Genomic DNA, 22,666 nt, shown 5'->3' with positions numbered 1-22,666 from the left:
TTTCTATGTACGCTCTCTCTATTAGGCACCTGTAGTTAGGTTTATATAACTGTAAGTTGGTTGCAGGAGGTGTGGTTCCTGAGAGAGGATGAGAAAGGCTATTTCTGATGGGTACTGGTTGACTTTGGTAAATTTTGGGGTGTAGCCATCAATCATACCGCTATAAAAGCGAGTTACAAAATTATATCACATAATGGTAAAAAATATTCTTAGTGCTTTAATAAGCAATATTTGTTGCTGACTCCTAGAAATCATAATACGTTCCTCTAGGCACATATAGTGATACAAAACATAAAACTCTAAAAAAAATAAATGTGATGTAAACCTGCTTGAGATGTCTTGGGGTTTCCCGAACCAGGATCGCCAATAAATTAAATTACAAACGGAGAATTACCTGGCACTCATAGGTCTCTAAAGGGCCAGTCCAAAACTTGTATTTTTTAAAAAGATAGATTATGCCTTTATTACCCATTTCCCAGTTTTGCACAACCAGCATGGTTAGATTAATATACTTTTTACCTCTGTGATTACCTTCTATCTAAGCCTTTTCTGACAGCCCCCTGATCACAACTTTTTATTTATTATCTATTGATTTGTATTTCATCCAATTAGTGCAGAGTCTGCCACAACCCACGGGGTTAAGCACAATGTTATCTATATGGCTCACATGAACTAGCAGTCCCCTGTTGTGAAAAGTAAATAAAAAGCATATGATAAGAGACTGTCTTTAATGGCTTAGAAACAGGCAGAAATTTAGAGGTTTAAAGGTTATAAAGTAAATTAATATGACAATGTTGGTTGTGCAAAGCTGGGGAATGGGTAGTAAATACGTTATCTATCTTTTTAAACAATAACAATTCTGGTGGTGTAGACTGTCCCTTTAAAGTATACAAAATGATCTCCCAATATGTATTTGGAAAACATCAGTTTTCGGTTTGACAACAAGGGCTCGATTTATCAAGTGTCGAGCGGACATAATTCGTTATAGCTGTCCGCATTTATCATTGCACAAGCATTTCACCAGAAATGCTTGTGCAATGCTGCCCCCCTGCTCACTGGCAGACAATCAGCTGCTAGCAGGGGCTTTCAATCATCCCAATCGGATCTGGATATTTTCAATTTGCCAGCTTTTAGGTGGCAGAGAGGTTAATTTTAGTTTCAGATGAGCCTCTAAAAGCAGCATCTGCTGCTTGATAAATGGAGCCCTAAGCCTTTATCTAGATAACCAAACACGCCAACTGTGGTTTGCCATGTTGATATAGGCTTATTGTTAAGCACAAACCTTGGCATAATGTGTATTATGTACCGATGTTCTCATGTTGTCATTTGTATTGGATTTATACATTTTGGACATATGAACACCCAGGAAGCTATGGAATACACAAACACACACAAACATACAGTATATATATATATATATATATATATATATATATATATATATATATATATATATATATATATATATATATATATATATATATATATATATATATATATCTCAATAATCAAACTGCAGCCTTCACAGAACTTTCACAAAATCAGCCAAATCAATTTGTTGAAGTTTCCAGGATATACCATCCTCTTCTTCAGAACAATAATACAGTGTAACAAGCAGCTTTAAATGCAGTGAATAAAACTTACATACACCTTTGTATATTGGCGCCAATTAAATGACATCACTTCTGGTGATGTACCCTTGTTAGGATCAGATATATCACTTACGGTAACCGGACTATAAGGTGACAATAGTCTTTTACATGTACCTTTAAGAATTCACATGTTTTATAATGTTTGTCAAACAGGAAGTAGAGAATTCTTCACTTCCTGTATGTCATTTTTCATTTGTGCCTCTCAATCCAGTGACATCCGCATATTTAACATATTTAATTATCTTCACATTGCACTTTAAAATCTAACAACTGTCAAGCTAAATATGTGTGGCCAAGTGATATTAAATTATAATCAAGGGATTTGAATGGAAAGACTCTATCTCTTTCTTTTCTTGCCACGGCTATGAGGCCTGTTGCCATGGAAATAAGAGCAATGTATTCAAGTCTGCATAGGCTGTAAATAAAACACTATACAACATATATTTCAATATACAGATAAACAGTGGCTCTGCTTACTGGAATGTTTATGACAGAGGTAGAATATGGGTCAAATATCATAGCTAGTATGTACAATAATTTGGGATGGCCTTCATATAGACAAAGACATGTATTCAAAGAAATGCCATGACAGTTACATGATAATATTATATTATATGAATACTGAAAAATTGTGTCAGATTTGGAGGGAATTTGCTCTTTAGAATCAACAACTAGCTAGAGAAACTAAATTTCTGAAGGAAAATTTTTTATTTTAATGGGTCTATGGATTTTGTTTCTGTTTAATATTTTTTACATTTCTGATCATTTTAGGTATTTAAATAAAATATTTATATTGGAGGAGGATGGAGCTAACCGCAATACTGTTTGGACGAAATAAAGAGGAGCTCAACGCACATAAAGCTATAAGATTAATATTTGAAATACTAATTTGGCAGATATCTATTCTGCAATAGACAGGAGTTAGAGGAACAAACACCAGTCATCGACGAGGACCGGAGTGTGGACTTTCCCGCAGGGTCGGGGCCCCGCTCCGGAGCTAAAAGCAAGCTGCGTTATAGGTGATCCAGAAAACATATTACCTCTTTCATCAAGTTGGCTGCTGTCGACGCAGAGGGATACTAAAATAAAGCCCTTCCACCACGGACTGCATAGCCGATTGAAAGCTGGTGAGCAGTGAGAGAGTGCCACATCTAGCTGAGAGTTAAGAGCCGCCTGCAGCTAATTAAATCAGCGCAACATCTTGAGTCAATCTGGGGCTGAGGCCTGAACCACTGCTGATCCAGAGTCCAAAAGAATATCACTGCACACTAGACCCACATGGTGCAGCTGCAATCAGGGTACCAATAGCAAGACAGGCTCCCTACGGACCCACAGTGAGTAACGGTCCTGTAAGAATGAACACAGGACCAACGATTCAACGCCTCTAATTTTATGTCCATCCTGTCATAATAAACCTGTCTCACTAACACAGGACTACAAGCTGCAAGTACATTTGGGCCTACTACATAGCACAATATCAGGCACAAGCACATGTGGTAGAGTAGGCCAAATACAGCCCCTTATACTATTACTGGTCTAAGTATACAACGTATAAGGAAGCTAGGCTCACATATACCTGAAGTTAATTTTTATCACGTGGCTGCAGTTGAAGCACACAAATTGACTGTCCCTCTTCTATATGATGCCTGATTTCTAAAAGTCTCATAGTAGGATGTGCATGTGAAACAATAACCTGGACTCCTGTGGCCAGGATACCATAGGTGGGCTTAATAATTGATAAAGGAAATTGATGATTCTGGCTGTCTTATTGACTGTTGATACTGACACTCTACTCCTACACAAGCATTTGTTCACCTACTTAGCTACACTACCTGTGCTGATACCAGACAGCAGAAAGTCCTATCTAACAAGCCATAGGGATCTAAGAAGAAGTCCACAAATTCCTCAGACATTAAAAAATTGGTTGCTGACCATTTTAAAGTAAAAGCAACTGCTGAAAGGTTAGTTGAGAACAGGACCCTGATTTCTTCCCACCAGAGAAAGTGTTATCTTCTGAACAGGGCTTCCAGACACCCTCAGACCTCGAGAACTCCATGGCTTCGGACATAGTCACCACATTAACACAGAGGCTGGATACCCTTCACGACTTACTTACAAAGGCTATTAAGGGTTCAGTAGCTGAACTATGTAAAGATATCGGAACAATTAGCGAGAGAGTTGAAACCCTGGAAAGAAAACAGGAAGGTCTTGCAGTAGAGCAGACCAACATGTCTAAACACTACCAAGTACTAGTAGATATTATTGATTCTATGGAAGCTAAGATGGCAGATATGGATGTAAGAATCTAGGCAGATATTGTTTAGTGGTAGGAATGCATGCAATCTAGTGATCACTTTGCTCATCGACTAGAGGGGACTAAGGGAAGTCAGAAAGAGATACCATAAACAAAGGTGAAAGATATATTCATGCGATTGAAATATGCAGATAAATGAAAACACTGTGATTCAAAACAGATAATACAGCATTGGTGCATAAACAGGATAAGAATAGAAATACAGTAAAGTATGGCACAATGTGTCTGAATATATTGTAGTTAATTTGCAACTAAATATTGTAGCTGAAGTCTGGAGGCTGTTATACACTAGATCTTTGTTACACACTGATTGTTATTTCCCATTAGAGGACTCCTGTGAGTGCTCTATGTATGACAGGCTGACAGTCCCAGCAAATATAGTGATAATGCCCCACTTCAGAGTGTACTGTGTACAAGTGACAGAGATCGTTATCTGAACACACTGTTTGCGTGCGGTTTCACTTAATGACTGTTATGTCATTTGTTGCAGAGTGGCAGAGGTTGCTGTTAGTTACTCACTCAGGCTCCGTAGGTCCGGTGTTTGGTAGCGGTGTTGGGGTCACTCAGCGGTACTGAGGTCCTATATTTGTGAGCCCAGCAGGCGTAGATTGAGTCCGGTGGCTCTGTTTGATGGAGATGGCCGCAAGCGTGTTGCGCTGCGAGTTCCGGTAGCGTGCAGTCAGATCAGAGGAGACTGCAGGTAGGTGGAGTTACGCACACTGCTGAATCCTTACAGCGCGAGCAACAAACAAAGTTTGAGGATGTCTGTGCAACAGATGAGCTGCAGTAGCAGCGGATTATCCGTGAACAAGTTTCAAAAGCTTGTAAATAATTTGGGTATAAGAATAAGAAGGTTCCCCTGTGCTTAAGTCCAGTAATAAACACTTTTATAGGGGGGTAAACAACTCGGGCTAAGCAGGAATCTATATGAAAGGCTTACTAGCATTCAGTTAGGAAATTACTTAGCAAGGAAGAAGGATAAGGAGGAGTCTTATATAAGCTTGGTCAGTGAAGCTGTTAAAGGGACAGTAGGAGACGTTACAATGGAAGATCGGTCTTGCCGTAATAATCTCCGTTTCAGGGGAATCTCAGAGGAAGTTGCAGTGTCAGATCTGGAAATATTTCTCACTGAGTTCTGTGAATTCTTAAAAGCACCACAAGCCCCAAACGAAGCTATGATAGATAGGGTTCACCGAATACCCAGGAGAAGAAATGTATCATCGGAAAAGCCAAGAGATGTCATCGCAAGATTCCACTTCTTCTCATATCACGTGTCATCACAAATTATGAAAGCTATGTTTTCTAACTCAAGTCTACCGGAACGCTTTCAAAATATTCAAGTTTTCCCAGACCTGTGGCCGTTCACCATACAGAAAAGGGGAACTTTCCGAGAAATCTACTAAATCCCTTGGACAATTAGGCATAAGGTTTAGATGGGGATACCAGACTAAACTCGTAATACATAAGGAGGGTCATTTATACACTGCAGACACCCCAACTTAAGGTCTGCAACTCCTGAAAAAAAAGGTCCATAGCAAAGGCCTCCACGTCTCGAGGAATGTCCCCTCCATTCAGAGGAGAAGAATCTTTCCTTTTCTCAGTCCTCAGATCTTAGACCCCTGGCATCTGAATGACGACCTTTGTCACAGAGACTGCCACTGGGTAAGCACCAGTCTTTTGCCATGGATTTGCTCCCACAACAATCATCTGCTATGGACTTGTTCCTGGAACATTCATCAGCAGACTACTCATCATGAAACAAGCACTAAGTACTACACCTGTGGGGTAGAGTTATGAAAGACTTTTTCAGTATTGCTAGATGTTGATTTAGGATGTTTTGGTATGGGGTTGTGCTGCTCTGCTTTAACCAGGATTTTATACTCATCTGGCATCTGGTGCTTGACCAGACTTAAATCTGGAGACCAGGCTGCGTTACAGGCCAAGCAGACCAGCATCGCTATATTGGTCATAGTCATGCCTGACAAACAAGAGTTCATTCTTTCAGTTGGGTTCATCCTGAAAAGAAAGTGTAGTGTCATTGGACAAGTTGGTACTGTAGTTTTTTAAGATTAAAATGAGATGATATATGATAATACGATTTAAGTTCATGCTGCTCTGCAGGGATCGGGGGTGCGGGTTTAACCTGGTTTGCCACTGGCACCTCATTTAGGACCGGGTTATGGCCTAGAGATTAGGTGACATTCTTGGTTGGGCAGACTTGCATCAATAACTCACCTTATGGATTAGATTGCTCTAGACAAAAAACTGTTTTATGCTCCATAAAAGTTCTGTTTTCCACTGATTATGAAAAACTGTATATTTTATATTTGTCTTTTAGGGTTTAAGATTTATGATAGTTTCATATACTCTCATTACACCATGTACGGATAGTATCACAGATACTCATCTCTTAATCCGCCTTCCTTACACTAAAAAATGCATCCACAAGGCAAGTTTATTTTGTCTCTTACAGATAGCAACAAGGTAACCTGAGAATATAGTATATACAACCAATAGTACAGGAAACCGACATTCCAAAATTTGCACCTAATCCTTTATTAAGAGGCAAGTAGATCCCCTATTAACAGATAACCTTCTAGCTCTACCCCCTATTATACTTACAGCCTAATAACTTTAAGACCCATCTAAATACCACATAGTTCAAGGCTCCAGTTGAGGGCCTTAGCTGTACCAATGTATCCCTGGTCATTGTAGCATCCATTAAGTATCACAGCAGATACAAAAAGTTTACTCCCCCCCATTAAACAAAAGTTTACTTAGTAAATGCCTGAATGCAGATTCTTAAGTCCTACTTCCCTCTTTACTGAGATCTAATACTATTACTATAATTATTACTGCCATGTTAACAGCTCTTTACATTATATTTATTTTTACACCAACGGTTGATTAACTTTTGAGAGTTATTGCTCCTGAGCAGAACTATAATTGATAAGCTACTAATAGCTGTAGCCTGTTACAAAACTGTCTTAAAACCTTAACATCAGAAGTAGTATACCTTCAGGAAACCCACTGGGCGACTTTGCATGTCCCAACAATCAAATTTCCACTTTTCCCAGTGGTTTATAACTCCACCTATCAGGGAAAAAGTAGAAGGGTCTCTATTATGATTAATAAAAATGTAGCCTTTCAATCATTACATGTCGAGCAGGATGGGGAGGGACGCTTCATGGTTCTGATATGCAAATTGAATAATCGAGTCTTCACACTAGCTAACATATACGCCCCAAATCAAGGCCAGACCGTATTCCTGAGAAAGACCCTCAATTTTGTAGATAGAATAAAACAGGGAATTAGGGCTGCAACTAACGATTATTTTCATAATCGATTAATCGGCCGATTATTTTTTCGATTAATCGACTAATCGGATAAAAAGAGAATCAATAATAGTTTTCTATGTTTTAAATAAAATCCACATAATGAGTGTTACAAATATAAACTTCAGACTAAAACTTTACATTAACACAACTGTTTCTTCAATTTTTAAGCAGCAGAGCACAGTTTTATAATTAAACAAAACCACAAACTGTTTGAAAAGAGGTAGAACTAGAAAGAGTTAGACTATTACTGTTAATAACATTCTGTTGTTCACTCTTTCAGAAATGCAAACATCTGAACATGTCCACATGCTTCTGGCTAAGGCTGGTTCTCTGTTTGCAGCTATTTTTCCTGCAGCGGGGAAAAGGCTGTTGAGGTGTATAAGTAGGGTTTTCCCAATTTCACCAAAGTGGGATATTTATCTTTGTTAGCTCTTCACCAATGCTAAGTGTTTTCTACCTTCGCACGGGGCCTCTCAATAAAGTAACCCTTGACTTCATTCTAATATAAAAATATCTTGAATATCTATATGCAATGGTAAATTACCAGCTATAAGTTTAGGGGAAATATCTAGTCCGCTCTACAAATAACAAATATATATTTATAAAGGTTGAATCTGGTACATATTATCACAATTTATTAAAAATATAAAAAAAAACAATAAAAATAAAATCAAAAGCGCTAAGGACTGTATATCAATAACAGGACAAAGCCTTACACATTTATTTATACAGTACATATAATCAGCAATACGCTAATAATTGTGCAAACATTTAAATTGATGTGCACTATTAACTAACTCCCATCAATCTAGGGGCAAGTTGTAAACAACAAGCTTGGCACTATATCATGAAAAGCATAGTTCCAAATCACCAAATTTAATATAAACAATCCAAATGATGACTATTATATCTGGGTTGCACATAAGCCAGGGGTAGTTGTAAACTTATACTGTCCCGAAAAAGTGAAAAGTAGACGTCTGTAGACGTCCTTTAGGCTAAGGACCTAACCATAAAACACAATACCATATGCAGGAGTTCATTGGAGTGAAGCAGCTGGTGTTGTGCACAGACCAACTAATTGCAAACCAACTAATCGATTAATCGATTATGAGATTCGTTGACAACTATTTTCATAATTGATTATTATCGATTATGGCGATTAGTTGTTGCAGCTCTACAGGGAATGTATACTAATGGATGCTTAAGCAATCTATCCCAATTGATAGCCTCTTTGGGTGTGTCTCCTTTATGGTTCCGCTTTGAATGCTTTAGGATATTGAGCCTCATTAAATCATGGGGCTTTCCGAAAAACACCTTAAGAGATAATACTAAATGGGAAGAGAGATGGAATATGGGCAAAAGTAAATTTAGACCTCTTACATTTCATTATGACACTCTGTTAAATGACCATTTGCAGAGGTTCCCTTGGCAGACAAAGGCCTGGGTCATGAACTTGGCATCATTATATCTTATTAGGATCTTAGTAGGGCTATTTCCCTAACAATTTTTTTTTTACAGTGTGTGACAGTTCTGGAAACATTTACAACGATATTACTTAAATGATTAGTACCTACAAGATTAGCTAGAATGTCTAACAGTGGCTCCTCACATTGTTGGAGGACCTCTGGACAGCAAGGATCAGACCTGCACATCTGGTGGTCTTGCCTGAAGTTGGTACCGCTCTGGCAGGATATCAGTGTGCTACTACAATCCATGAATATTGATATAATTGTATCCCCACAGCTAGCACTGCTACTTATGTTTGAAGACAAAACCCCAGTACACACTAGAAGATTAGTAATTTACATTATGGCGGCAACAAACCTCTGTATAGCGAGGTCATGGAAACAGCCATCACCGCCAAATCTTATAACTGTGTGTGAATTAGTGAATTACTTTGCAAAAATCGAAAGATACGTACCTAAAGAAAAGGACAGAATGGACACTTATTTGGAGACCTGGACTGACTGGATAACTTTCCAATAGCGATAGACCTCACCTGACAGTATAATCTAATAACTCCTCAGTTATTAGGAGAAACAGACCTACATTCACATTTGGGTTTTTTGGGATTTTTTTTATCTCTTCACCGTTCTCTTTCTTTCTTCCCCGAGCCCTCTTATTCTCCTTCCTTTTACTTTCCTCTGGCCTTTTACCTTTTAATCCTTGATACCTGGACAGCAACTCTTGGCAAATTCACAACAAGCCTGATGTAATATAGGATGATAAAGTAGCTTTGTAAATTGGCCCTCACCTCAGTAGAGTCCAATTAGTACCCACAGTTGGTCAATACATTTACCTACTTATGGCTTTTATCAGCCTCTCCCATTCTCCCCTTCACCAAGTTTATTTTTGTTTGTAAATTTGTTATTACTATGGACCCCATATAAACAGAAAATTGAATTTAGGTTTCCATTTGACTTCACTGCAGGCTACAAAACAAAATGTGACTTCACAAAGAGTAATGTAATTTAGACTTATTACAACTGTAGTACGTGAATGGACTATATTAGTAATCTATGTTAGCCCTCAACTTATGATTGTATTGTGAAAAAAAGAAGTTATGAGTTGTATTTATCTGCTTTGTGAATCCTCAATAAAATAAATGTTTATATATATATATATATATATATATATATATATATATATATATATATATATATATATATATATGTATATTGGTGTTGCTAAAACAGTCTAAATATAATATGTTTATATAATAATATATAATATGTTTTATATAGATAGATAGATAGATAGATAGATAGATAGATAGATAGATAGATAGATAGATAGATAGATAGATAGATGATAGCCAGACAGACAGACAGACAGACAGATAGATAGATAGATAGATAGATAGATAGATAGATAGATAGATAGATAGATTGATAAATTAATACTTAACGTATTAAAACTGTTTTAGCAACACCAAGATACATATTTTATTTAAATACATAAAATGATCAGAAATGTAAAAAAATATCAAACAGAAACAAAATTCATAGACCTATTAAAATCAAGATGTTGGCACACTTCTGCAGTATCCATATAACATAATGTAACCAGATAACTGTCATAGCATTTCCTTGAATACGTGTCTTTATCTGTATTAGGCCATCACAATTATTTTACATATTAGCCATGATATTTGACCCCCATTCTACCTCTGTCATAAAGCCACTGTTCATCTTTACATTGAAATATATTTTTGTATAGTGTTTTATTTACAGCCTGTGTAGACTTAAAGACATTGTTCATATTTCAATGGCAACAAGCCTCAAAGCCATGGCAAGAAAGAGACCAGATAGAGTGTTCCCATTCAAATCCCTTCATTATAATTTAATATCACTTGGTCAAGTTGTTAAATTATTTGTCTTACTAAAGACAGCCTTTGGAAGCAACACATCCAGTATTAGACACATTTTGGTTATATTCCACAATATCTTTACCTGCCCATCTCCAATTTATTCCTAGTGCTGTTTAACAGGAAAAACATTAGACAGCAATAAGCAACATATTACTTACCTGCTCATCTCCACTAGAGAAATCTGTAATAAAGGGTCTATTTCTAGTATTTAAACCTTCCTGTTCTTTTATTTATTCATTATAATTTTTCTATTCAGATGTACAACTTTATCTGTTACTGTTCTATTTTTTTCTACAATAATAACCCTTATCTAAATTTGTAGTTGTAAAATACTATTGCCTGAAATTTAGAATCTTCATTTAGACCCTGAAGATCAAAAAATCATCAGACCCATGACAAATTGCCTTTTAAGTCTAACCAATCTCGCAAATCCATGCGTCCGGCGATGTTTAAATAGAAAGTGGGCTGCTCCTCTCTGGCGAGTGAGGATGTGTCTCAAAAGTCCGACAAAATCACCTCTTATCTCGGCTGGGGCTTTATTTATTTATTGTATATTTACACAACATAGACTGTGTGTTTGCTAAACAAAGCATGGTTTCTGAGTCGTAACAAGTCAAGTAATACATATGTAAATTAAGTTTCACGGTACATACACTAGATTTCTCACAATGGAAATTCTCGCCACGGAAAAGCTGGTGAGACTGATATGGCTGAAAAGGTGCATTCAAGATGGAGGACAGTGCTTTTTTTAAAATTAGAAACTCACTGTGTTGTTTGCCACTTAAAATGCAGGTTACTCCCATGGAACGATCATGAAACTCTCATAGAACGCCTATATATACATTATGGGGTATATTTATTATAGTGCGGACGGACATGATACGATGTAGTGTATCATGTCCACTGCACATCGATAAATGCAGACAGCATACACTGTCTGCATTTATCATTGCACCAGCAGTTCTTGTGACCTGCTGGTGCAATACCGCCCCCTGCAGATTTGTAGCCAATCGGCCGCTAGCAGGAGGTGTCAATCAACCCGATCGTATTTGATAGGGTTGATTTCTGTCCACCGCCTCAGAGCAGGTGGACAAGTTATATAGCTTGATAAATTGACCCCTATGTCTGTAATTGTTAGTAAACAATAAGAGCTGTGAGATTGTGGGTATATTATGCATGTATATGCAATGTATATTTTTATATATATTTTATTGTATAATGCTATAATATGTATTTTAAAGGGACACTGAAGGCACAAAAAACTTATCGCAGCTAAAAAGAAAGTACAAATTTAAATATATTTACAATGCCCTATCTGTTTAAATTATTTACCGTTTGTAAGATATTTGGCTTTGTAAATTGAACACTTTCCAAACCCACTCTGTTTATTGTTTTTATCTTTTTCCAATCTCGGCTGACAACCGAAGTTGGAATATGGTGACCTTTATTCCATTACGTCATCCATAACATCACTATCGTTATGTCAGTTCTAGATGCAGTAGAGTGTGCATGCGCAAAACACCGTATTCAGCAGTTAACTATATGTAAAAGAAGGATATAGGATACAATTCCATATTCAGTAGAGTGCGCATGCGCAAAACGCCATAATCAGCTCTTAATTATATGCAAAAGAAGGAGATACAATAGGTTAGTGCTTTTCAAAATGTACTGCCCATATTGGAGGGCTGGATTAGGTGACGTCAGGATGAATTAGTAGTAGATGTCTTTATGCCGTTATTCAGCTTTGTTTTACAATTAATATAGGTTAGTTATTTAATAATTATATTTATGTGTTGAAATGTGTGTTTCGTTTTGAGTAAAAAATGCAAAAGTTAGTAATCCTTTAAGTATTGTAGTGATTTTAAAAATCTTATATTTTGCAGAACAGTGAGAACCAGAGAGCCGTTGCTACTGTGTTCTACAAAGATGGACATCTTATATTAAAGAGGTTGTCTCCTTGTCTTATCAGCGTAAAGCTGATTGTCATGATCATGACACATACCCCACATCACTGGTTATTTCTTGGGGGTTTTATTTGCGGGGGAGGGGTTATTACTACTTAAGCCCTTACTCCCTTTAGCATATAAATAAATCTGAAGACCCATTACTAAATATGGCGTTTAATGTTAATATATCTGTGAAATGATCAGTATTGTAACTACATTCATTATAGACTCATTTTGTTTTTAGTGTCATGGTTTATAGACTTGGGCACTAAGGGGAGGGGGCAAGAGAGGACAAACACATCCCTCTCTTGCTTTAGAACAAGTCTGGAGCCTAACCCTGGGGTTAGGAAAATAAGAGCCCTTTATACAACTTACAACAGCATGTGACCACTTTCAACAGAGCATCATTTCATTCTTAGGTTATCACATGGTTTAGAAAAATTAATGGAGGGCACTCAAAATATTCCTCTATTTCAGCCAAAATCAAATGTATTCACCTACAAGATCATTTTCTCAAAAGAGGACAATCTCCTCTTTCAAATGAAAGCTCCCCTGGTCCTCCATAAAGCACAGGGTCAATGTTTAAAAGTGCAATTTCATAACTTATACCAGATTAATTTCATAATAAATGGGTAGATATGATGTTAAAAGGCATACAATAGATGAGTATGGAAATTAAAGCCCAGCTAAGACCTTGTAAGTAGCAGAGTCTCTATTCTTCAAATGATAGTTCACGTGATCCTCTTGATACTATAGAAATGTAAATATGCAAAACAAAAAAACACCAAATGCTACTATATGCATCACATTAATCTGAAAATGTTAAACAAACAGTTATTTAAAGGGACAGTCTACACCAGAATTGTTATTGTTTTAAAATATAGATAATCCCTTTATTACCCATTTCCCAGTTTTGCATAACCAACACTGTTATAATAATATACTTTTAACCTCTGTGATTATCTTGTATCTAAGCCTCTGCAAACTGCCCCTTTTTTCAGTTCTTTTGAAAGACTTGCAGTCTAGCCAATCAGTGCCTGCTCCCAGATTATTTCACGTGCATGAGCACAGTGTTATCTATATGAAATATGTGAACTAACACCCTCTAGTGGTGAAAAACTGTTAAAGGGGGCTATCTTTTTGTCCACAAAATACGCCAAAAATGTTTGACATTTTTGTTGACCTAAATAATTTTACACGCAAACTGACGCTATTTTTGCGAATAAAAGATAAAAAATTAACAAAATTGAATCTTCTCAAACACAAGTAATTTTGACTGATCCCATGCCATCTAACAAAAATTTAGTTTGTTTGTATTCAGAAACCAATGATCTCACCACTCATCTTTTTGATGGTTTTATACACACTGATGTGAAAAATAAATCCAATTTCAATCCCACAAATGTAGGGAAAGAATACATAGAGTTATATCAAAACATGATTCTGGAAGATTTAGACAAATTATTGAGATCAAAAAAAAAAAAAGAAGAATTATTGTTTTCTGAGTCACCAAAAGGCTATCCAGAGTCTAAAGAGTAACCCAAATATTATTATTCGCGACGCCGACAAAGGCGGCAGAATAATAATTCAAAATTTAGATGACTACATTAGAGAAGCAGATAGAATCTTGGGAGACTCGAATTATTATCAAATCTTACATGGAGATGCCACTGAGAAATATATACATTCCTATACAGAAAAGAAAAAGGTGTTTCTTTGAATATCCTAAAAAAAAATTTAAAAGATTTTCTAAAAATACAAAACCCTAGTATTGCCCACTATTACCATTTACCAAAAATCCACAAAAATAAAACAAATCCTCCAGGATGTCCAATCATTGCCGGGATTGGCAACCTTACTTATAATTTGTCATATTTCATAGACCAATATCTTCAAAAATATGTAGTGACATTACCATCATACATTAAAGACAGTATTCATTTACTACAACATCTCAACAAAATTAATATCACTAATAGAAATCTTATTTGGATCACATGCAATGTCAGTTCCTTATACTCGAATATTTCACATGATTTAGGTTTATTAGCCATTTCTCATTTTTTAAATAAGGATATTTATTTGCCGAGCATATAACGTGATTTCATTCTAGAAAGCATTCTTTTTATTTTACGGCATAATTATTTTATTTATCAAGATAGGTATTATTTACAGACCAAAGGGATGGCCATGGGGACCAGGTTTGCCCCAAGTTTTGCTAACCTATTTATGAGTCTTTTTGAAGAAAAATACATCTACTCAGCGTATTTTGGGGCGAACCTGGTCTTCTATGGCCGTTATATAGATGATCTGATTTTTCTTTGGGAGGGAGACCAAATCCTGGCAACCAATTTCATTGAACATTTGAACTGTAATGACATGGGCATTGAATTCACGGCAAATATTCAAACACAAAACATTGAATATCTAGATCTCATTTTGAGCTTGGACAAACACAACATCATTTCCAAGACTTACTTTAAAGATGTAGACAGTAACAGCTTTTTAAACTACCACAGTAATCACCATAGAAATTGGATACAAATAATGTACCATACAGCCAATTCCGTAGGATGAGACAAAATTGTAGCAATTATAATACTTTTTTAAAACAGATTCAAATACTCTATAACAGATTCATAGAAAAAGAATATCCCCCTTGCCTACTTGACAGGGCCTTAGATAGAGCAAAGAAGCTAAATAGGGAAGACATATTATCAGATAACAAAACTACTAACACAGAAACCCCTTTTGGGGAAAAAGAAACCATCTTTATAATACAATATAACTCTGATTTTCACAAAATACAATACATATTACAGAAACACTGGCATATAATCCAAAGAGATCCAATTTTAAAACACTTAGTAAAGGACACACCAAAAATTGTTTACAGGAGAGTGCCAACACTTAGAAACCAGCTAGCTCCCAGTAAGAAAGTGAAACACAAACTAGTGCAAAAAACACCACAGAATACAACCAGAAACAAAGGGTTGTTTGGCATATACGGGATCTACAAATGTGGAAAACCAGGATGCGGATCATGTAAAATTATAAGATCAGGCACCAAAAAAATTTCAAATCCACAGTTACAGGGGAGATCTTCCAGATCCCCATTTTTTTCAATTGCAACTCATCCTTTACAATTTATCTTATGGAGTGTATATATGGCCTCCAGTATGTAGGCCGCACCTCCAGAAAATTGAGGAACAGATGGGGAGAGCACCATCGTAATTGTAAAAATTCTAAGAAAAACAAAATCAAACATAGCATACCTAACCATTGTTTAAACCAACACAATGGAAATCCCTACATTTTCAATTATGTTCCAATTGATTTTGTTCCTAAAAGTTCAGATTATAACAGGCTAACTAAACTCAGGCAACGTGAGACATATTGGATCTATGGATTCAAGACGCTACATCCTTTTGGGCTCAATGCAAATTTGGATTTGGCAGCCTTCAATTGATAGATTCCGTCACACAAGTATCTCTATTCTAACAAACATCCCAACATTCAAAGTTTTAATTAGCACATAATTTGTGAATATATACCAGTATAATATATTCATATTTTGTGAATGTACACCTTATCAAATACGTTACATATATTTTCATTGACAGATGATTTATTGCTTTATGAATGTCACACACTTGACTAACATTGAGCACCTCAAACTTCATTAGCTCCATACATATACCCAGTATTATCTCCACATATCATTGGAGATATTTTACACGTGAGTTCCATTTATTGCTATATGAATGCCATTCACTTATACACCTAATATTATCTCCATATATCACTGGAGATATTTTACACGTGAGTTCCATTTGTTGCTATTTGAATGTAATTCATTTGATTTACATTGGAGGTTCTTACACACTAACGACCACATCATTTTCACTGAACTTTTTAAAATTATCTATTGCGATCAACACAATGATCCAAATACCACTACAGAGAATTGTTAATACTATAGCCCCAGACACACGATATCCCAAACATCAATACATAACATCAACATCAATACACCCGTATTTCACACTCTATATCTCATGCTCCACATTCATCACATATACATATATCCCTCTTATATATATCTCTTAGATGAATTAATATTCAACCCTCACTACACAACTTTTGCCTTCTTTCAGGCATTTATCACACACATATAACATAAATTTAGGCCTAGATTTGGAGTTTGGCGGTAGCCGTGAAAACCAGCGTTAGAGGCTCCTAACGCTTGTTTTTTACGGACTCCGGTATTTAGAGTTCAGTAACCGACACTCAAAAATCACCCAACGCACAAATCTCTACCGACAGCTCAAACCCAGTAGTTAACATATACCGACAAAATAAACATCCACGAATCACAAAACAAATATTACACAAAGTACACTTACACTCATACAAACACTACACTATATTTATTTTTCGGATTTAATAATTTTTCATCAAAATACAAAGGATCAAAGTTGCGAGATCTCGGGTGTTAGAAAAAAAACAACACAAATCCATTTTGCCATTGACTTACATTGACACACGGGAAAAGACCCTCATATAGCTACATCTAACTAATAAGCTTATCACAAACATACACTCAACGATGCATACAAACAATATACACCACATTACATACACAAAAAAGTTATTTATTACAAAATGAACACAGTTTAGTTACTTTTTCACACAAGCTCATGACGTCACTCACTTTACGAGGAAAACCAGTCTTTGAAAAAAAATTGTCCAAAATTTTGAGCCTCCATTGACTTCTATGGGGAAGACGTGCTCGTGAACACAATAGACAGATTTCCCTAACGCACGCAAATAGCGTAGACAAAAAAACTCCAAATACCAGCGCTAGAAATAGGAAAAAAATACATGCTTTTCTGCGTTAGACCCAGCTATGATAAATAGATCAAGAAATGACTATTTCCCTATGGTGGACTTATGGATTGTACTTATTGAATATTCACAACAGCATTAAATTGTTTCATACTTTTATATTACATCAACTACAAATCAACATCACTAGTAACAAACTTTTTTAACAAAAAAATCACATTTAAACGGACACAAAAATAATTTAAACTTTTCAGGATTCACAAACAGTACACAATGGGAAACACCTCTCATTTACCTTTATTATTGCATTTCATTTATTCAACTCATATGCTTGCAGCAACTGCATATCTACATAGGCTTAACACATGATCAGTCATGAATGCACATACATTACTTTTAGCATTCACTCATACATGTGCATTCAAATGATGGGGGAAAAAACACATTACATTCTCTCTAGGAATCACAAAACAGAACATATGGATTTTACTGTAATTTTAACATCATGATTCCATCACAATAAACCATTAGGAATTACGTACAAGAAGAACATCATTACACCAGATTACAGATGTCACTTTATGGGAAGGAACAACAATGCCAGACTGCTATATAGAAGTCAGCATATGTGGGACACAATCACAATATATACGTATATGTACATAACACGCATCACCCATCACGCAACCACAAAGCACACATTTAGATTTTATTCAGCACACAATAACAATGTAGCACAATACAACAACACAATGAGGATTTCAGAACTACATAGGCAGGTTAATAATATGATGACCTCATTAGAAGATTCAACCATACACATTACAGATTCACGACTGTACCGCCCCTTTCTGAACTTTAACACTCAATACTACAATACAACTTATACGTAAATAACAGTTTGGAACAGCATTATTAGGGAGATTTGAATGGGACAATTAATAAATATTGTCAGATCGCAAATCACTTATATATATAATACTACAGATGACAGCCGGAAGTTATTCAGTATTAGTGCCATTTGACAGCTCGGCAATCACTTATATATACAATACTACAGATGGCAGATGGGAAGTTCGGAATTATTATTGCGATTTTAAAGGGACGCATACAATATTGACAGCTCGGCAATCACGTGTATATATACAATACTACAGATGACAGCCGGAAGTTATTCAGCATTAGTGCGATTTTAAAGGGACGCATACAATATTGACAGCTCGGCAATCACTTATATATACAATACTACAGATGACAGCCGGAAGTTATTCAGCATTAGTGCGATTTTAAAGGGACGCATACAATATTGACAGCTCGGCAATCACTTATATATACAATACTACAGATGACAGCCGGAAGTTCAGATTTTTTATTGCGATTTGAAAGGGACGCATACAATATTGACAGCTCGGAAATCACTTATATACACAATACTACAGATGACAGCCGGAAGTTATTCAGTTTTATTGAGATTTGAATGGGAGACATACAATATTGACAGCTCAGCAATCACTTATATATACAATACTACAGATGGCAGACGGAAAGTTCTGAATTATTATTGCGATTTTAAAGGGACGCGTACAATATTGACAGCTCGGCAATCACTTATATATACAATACTACAGATGGCAGACGGGAAGTTCTGAATTATTATTGCGATTTTAAAGGGACGCATACAATATTGACAGCTCGGCAATCACTTATATATACAATACTACAGATGGCAGACGGGAAGTTCTGAATTATTATTGCGATTTGAAAGGGACGCGTACAATATTGACATCTCGCTAATCACGTATAGATACAATACTACAGATGGCAGCTGTTACTTTATCGTTTACAAACAATGTTGCAGCAACATTGATCGATCACATTCGATGCACATTATACACAACTATGCACTTTCATTCATGTTAGCCTGGACGTGTGCTTGTTACTATAAGATCGCGTTTAAGAAATATTGATTACGCATATGATCAAACATTACAAACATGCACTGTATGTGTGATATTGTACACTTTCACATTGAGATTCATTGTGGGAAAACAACATTTCAGCAAACAACAAAAAAACGCCCACTGTGAAAGCATTTGCGCCGCTCACATACAAACAAGTGAATACAATCAGCAATCATTACAAACTCACTACCATTGGACTAATTGTACTATAAATCCCCCAAACAACATTGCCAAAGCATCACTTGTGATCCACATCAGATCAAGTGCATACCTTGTTACGCTGTTTTGAAAGATGGATGACGATGACATGGTAGACACTGCTGGTGCTGCTATTGGCGAACTAGCTGTTGATCGAATCAGGCAGCCTCGGCGGCTCAGACTGAGACGAAGGGGTCATCTGGTTCGAGGTCCTCGTGTCTACAGGGTGAGACCCACCTTGGAAAACATGAGCGACTTTGAGGTTTATGATAAGTATCGGCTCAATTGCGAACAGCTCATTGGCCTTTACGAACTTCTTAAACCTCATTTGGAGCCACGTATAAGAATAAGGACTGCTGTTCCCGCCATGAGTAAGATGCTAAGTTGTCTATACGTCCTGGCCTCCGGGAGTTTTCAATCCGGAGAAATGTACATGCATGGCCTGGCTCAAAGTACATTCTCTGTGGTGTTTGATAACTTTCTGGATGCCATGGTACGTATCAGTAAGCAATACATAGGATTCCCACAAAATGATGGTGATTGGAGGCACCTGAAGCGAGAATTCTTTGATATTGCTCAATTGCCCAATGTCTTGGGAGCCATAGATTGTGCCCACATTGCGCTGCGTGCTCCAATTGATGACTTGCCCTTCAGAAATCGCAAACATTTTCATAGCCTCAACGTGCAGTATGTTTGTGACGCACAGATGAGGATTATGCATGTGTGTGCGAATTTTGGAGGAGCTTGTCATGATGCCCGCATCCTCGCTCAGTCGTCCCTGTGGAGACCGTTTGAGGAAAGACAAATGCCCCCTGGTTATCTCGTTGGTGAGTATTTGTGCACAACATGGTTAATTAGTTTGACAATTGCCACTGTAGTTTTAAAATGTTAGCGTAATGTTCAGCTATAGGATGCAATTTAACCATTTATTTTTATTTCCGAAAATGTCTACTTTTAGTTCAATGCAGATATGTAGCATGTCTTACCTTAAATGCTCAGATAGAGAATGCAATGTAACCATTTAGTTTGCATTTTACACAAGGTTTGGTTTAGGAGAAATACGCATATGTAGCATGTGTTAGCTGAAATGGGAAGATATTAGCTAATGCAATTTAACCATGTCATTGTCTCTTTCCGCTAATATCTAGTTTTAGTTCAATGCAGATATGTAGCATGTCTTACCTTAAATGCTCAGATAGAGAATGCAATGTAACCATTTAGTTTGCATTTTACACAAGGTTTGGTTTAGGAGAAATACACATATGTAGCATGTCTTAGCTGAAATGGGAAGATATTAGCTAATGCAATTTAACCATGTCATTGTCTCTTTCTGCTAATGTCTACTTTTAGTTCAATGCAGATATGTAGCATGTCTTACCTTAAATGCTCAGATAGAGAATGCAATGTAACCATTTAGTTTGCATTTTACACAAGGTTTGGTTTAGGAGAAATACACATATGTAGCATGTCTTAGCTGAAATGGGAAGATATTAGCTAATGCAATTTAACCATGTCATTGTCTCTTTCCGCTAATGTCTACTTTTAGTTCAATGCAGATATGTAGCATGTCTTACCTTAAATGCTCAGATAGAGAATGCAATCTAACCATTTAGTTTGCATTTTACACAAGGTTTGGTTTAGGAGAAATACGCATATGTAGCATGTCTTAGCTGAAATGGGAAGATATTAGCTAATGCAATTTAACCATGTCATTGTCTCTTTCCGCTAATGTCTACTTTTAGTTCAATGCAGATATGTAGCATGTCTTACCTTAAATGCTCAGATAGAGAATGCAATGTAACCATTTAGTTTGCATTTTACACAAGGTTTGGTTTAGGAGAAATACACATATGTAGCATGTCTTAGCTGAAATGGGAAGATAGAGAATAATATTTAACTAGATTATTCTTTTAAAAAATAAACATTTGTTAGTAGATTATCGTGTACAAAAACTTTTATTGGACTCAAAATACTATTTTGATGAATCAGTGTGAATTATGTTCTGTTCATCATTTATAGGTGATTCTGGGTACATGAGCCGCCCTTGGCTTATTACCCCCTTGCGTAGCCCGACTGATGTGTCTGAGGAGCGCTACAATAGGGCTCATAAGAGAAACAGGGCGGTGGTTGAACGAATGTTCGGGCTCCTGAAGATGAGGTTCAGGTGCCTGGACAGGTCGGGAGGAGCCCTCCAGTACAACCCAAAGAAGGTGGCTAAGATCGTTATAGCCTGTAGTGTCCTGCATAATATTGCACAGCGGGCTGGGATGCTGCAGGGCGTCCAGGTGCACCGAAACCTCCTCAGAGATGAGGAGGATGATCCTGTTCTAGAGGGGCCATTCCAGGACGAGGGGCTCAATGTCAGAGCAGACATCATCAACCGCCACTTTAGACGGTAAATAATAGAAGTTAGACTGGAGTATTGTCAATAGATGTGAACGCTAGGGAAATGACAAGTATAGAATTGTGCAAACATGTTAGGATTGTTCATCAAATGCTAAAAATGTGTTTGATTTCTTAATATAGGTGATGCTCTGGTCATTGGGTCCTGTAGCAAGTCTTTGCCACCTGGTTTTTAAAGAGGACATCAGCTGGTAAGTATAAATGTATGGACTGTTGCTGGCATGAATTGTACACAAATACATCATATGGCATACATTTTCTAAACTAGTATTTAGTTTACACATTACTTAAAATGTAAATACTCAGAAAGGGATCCTCTAGCATAACTATCCTCTAGCATGACTATGGTTCAATGTCACACATTAGAGGTTCATTCTGCTCAATATGACTCATCTTCACACTTGATAGAACATAACTCAAGATGCTACACATGCTTAGTAAGCTAGTGACAGAAATATATTCAGAAATGGGTGGTGGGAGAGGGGTACAGAACTGATTCACACACTTGTATTAGTAATTTTAAAAAACAATTTTATGCCATTAGGGAGATGACTTCATGTAAAGACTGAAAGAGAAGAATTCGAAGAATGACAGTGAAGAATTCCCAGACTGACAGTGGAAAAAGACAAGATTGAA

Source organism: Bombina bombina, chromosome 1, assembly GCF_027579735.1.
Source record: "Bombina bombina isolate aBomBom1 chromosome 1, aBomBom1.pri, whole genome shotgun sequence".
NCBI classification, from domain to species: domain Eukaryota; kingdom Metazoa; phylum Chordata; class Amphibia; order Anura; family Bombinatoridae; genus Bombina; species Bombina bombina.
Note: the sequence above shows the minus strand (reverse complement) of the source record.